The sequence below is a fragment of the Berghia stephanieae genome, chromosome 4, assembly GCF_034508935.2.
Source record: "Berghia stephanieae isolate SIO BIC M18660-M18661 chromosome 4, UCSD_Bste_1.3, whole genome shotgun sequence".
NCBI lineage: Eukaryota > Metazoa > Mollusca > Gastropoda > Nudibranchia > Aeolidiidae > Berghia > Berghia stephanieae.
In genome coordinates, this window is record NC_088363.1 from 28,069,350 (window position 1) to 28,071,849 (window position 2,500).

General features: G+C 34.4%; 1 protein-coding gene across 4 annotated transcripts in view; it reads left to right on the plus strand.

Moving 5' to 3' along the window:
- LOC144970359 (uncharacterized) overlaps positions 1–2,442 on the plus strand; it is a 70,822-nt gene extending 68,380 nt beyond the window's left edge. For all 4 annotated transcript variants that reach the window (XM_078909920.1, XM_078909917.1, XM_078909919.1 and 1 more), the window contains one exon: positions 1–2,442. This exon is cut by the window's left edge and continues 684 nt beyond it. The gene's annotated coding sequence lies outside the window, so the exon portion shown is untranslated.
- Positions 2,443–2,500: the final 58 nt, after the last annotated feature.

Genomic DNA, 2,500 nt, shown 5'->3' on the forward strand with positions numbered 1-2,500 from the left:
CTAGACATGCAAAGTTTTAAACAAATTGATTGATAAATGACAAAATAAGATAAAAAAGATTGTTAAAAAATGTCATTTTGAGAAAAACGAGATCAAAGATAACAATGAATGAAAATAATAAGACAAAACAGTACAACCAGCTCAAAACATACCAGCACCGTATGAGGGTCCCCCGTGTTCTTTTTCTGCCTCCCTCTGGGCTTTTTCACGGTCTGAGCTTTCATTTTGCCTCTTTTTTTTTCTCTTATGTTAAGCAACCCTTATGCTTTGGTCAAGTCTTTTTGACTCTGCTTCCTGACTCAACATCTGGGAGTGTTCTCCCAGTCCACCGATGCTCAAAGACACTTTCAGGGATGTTATTTCTGTTGGACCAAAATTATACTCTGCACCAAACTCAACTTTTTTCAGGAATGGAAGTAGTTTTATGGCATCTTGACCAAACAGAATTATGAAACCTTTCGTTTGGATTTTGTGCTGTCTTCATCTCACAACAAATCATATACAGGCTTCAAGTGCTCATGAAGCAAATCAAAATTCAAAGGTGTATGTAGACGCTGCTTGTGTCAACGGATACACATGGGCAGCAATATATTTTTTATAAAAGCATCTGGAGTCCGTTCAGGAGGACAATACTTATGTTGAGGGAAGTCATTGGTGGAATAACCGTGGTAAAGACCGGCAAGAATAGCCCATCTCATTTCTTTCCGCTGCGGCATTGCTTGGAATCGCTTTATCATAATACTACTTTCACACATCCAATTCCAATCAAAGATTTGTGGCCACGGATCAACCATGAGCCATCATAACTTTCTTGCTTTCTTGGCTTATGTAGCGTATAATTGTTGCCAACGTTTGGATTTTTTGGTCACTTTAGGTATATTTATAACAATCCAGTAAAAATTGGAAATATTTAGAGATAATTAACGTGAATACGTGTCAAAATTTGATAAAACAATTGATCAATCGGAATGTAAACAAATCGTAGTAAAAGTAATAGTAATAGAGGCGAACTTTCACCCTGACTCAACATCCAATCCCTGGCGCGGAGTCGGATGTCGAGAACAAGGTCAGCCAATCAGATCGCACCATTCGTGATCACGTTGTATTTACCTGACAACTTGACCTCTTATCAGCTGTTTGACACACAATCTTTGTTCGCGACTAACAGTTTCTAAACCCCTCCCCTGCCCATATTGTGATATTTATGAGACTGAAACCTTGTCAACTAGATGGGCAAAGAGTAGACTAAACTATCGATATCAAAATCTACAACATCGATATGTATTATAATGCTTTTCAGCCCTATTATTTTCAGTTGAATTCTCACAAAAAATTGAAAAGTTTGATATTTTCATATCGACTCCATGTTTATGAAAGACGATTTACAAACTTTATATTATCCAAATCACCTTCTCAGTGCTGAAAATATGTGAAAAAATGATTGTTCTTTTATAATAAATAAAAAACTGAAATTTTATATTTTGACACAAAAATCGATATTTCAGGTGTCGCCCCTCCCCTTAAATTGTGTTAGGCGCCCATTTTTGTAAAAGAAAAAAAAAGAAAAAGAATAATTTAAAAAAGCACTCTTACAAGATCCGTAACTGCTTCTATCCAAGTTATTTGAATGGAGGTATTTTGTGTAAAGTACCGTGGACTCAACATTGGGGTTGTTTCTCTCACAAAGTCAGTCAACATCCCTTGACCTTTTTTCCTTTCTTTTATTGATACAAGTCGAGGCACCTTAACGCTCGACACTGTACTCCGCAAAGCTTTCTTGATAATTTGAAGCCCCCCCCCCCCCCCCCCCCCCAAACCAAATAAAAAAGAAAGAAAAAAAGAAAAATACAAACTTCCTGGCAAACACTTTTGGTGAAACACGAAACTTGTTTTCACTTCATAGACCCAGCTCTATGACCTCAAACTTTGTGAGAGCATAAAGTCATCTTTTAAGAAAAAAAAAAAAAAAAAAAAAAACGACATAAAAGACGATTAGCTCGCTGGGTCTGCTAGAATTGGTGGGAAGTATTGCTACCGTCTGTATGATGCTACTGAAAATAGGGTGATAGTTTAGATAATAATATGGATTATACTTCACCATCGACTTCCACAACTTCAACGGGGTCACCAACCAATATCTTTTCGTTATATTTGTTTATTTAGTGAGGGCAGAACTAAACCTGCATGCATACGTTTTTTTATTCTTCAAAATATTAAAAATCTCCCACTAGGAATTGCAACATTTTATTTTGCGAAATAATGCTACAAACTGCAGAACCAGAAAAGAAGAGTTACCTCTTTCAAAAACATTTCTTTTAATTTTCAGTTTGGTACCGCAGGTTAAGAGGTGAAGCCTATAATAATAATAATAATAATAATAATAATAATAATAATAATAATAATAATAATAATAATAATAATAATAATAATAATAATGATAATAATAATAATAATAATAATAATATATAATAATAATAATAATAATAATGATAATAATAAT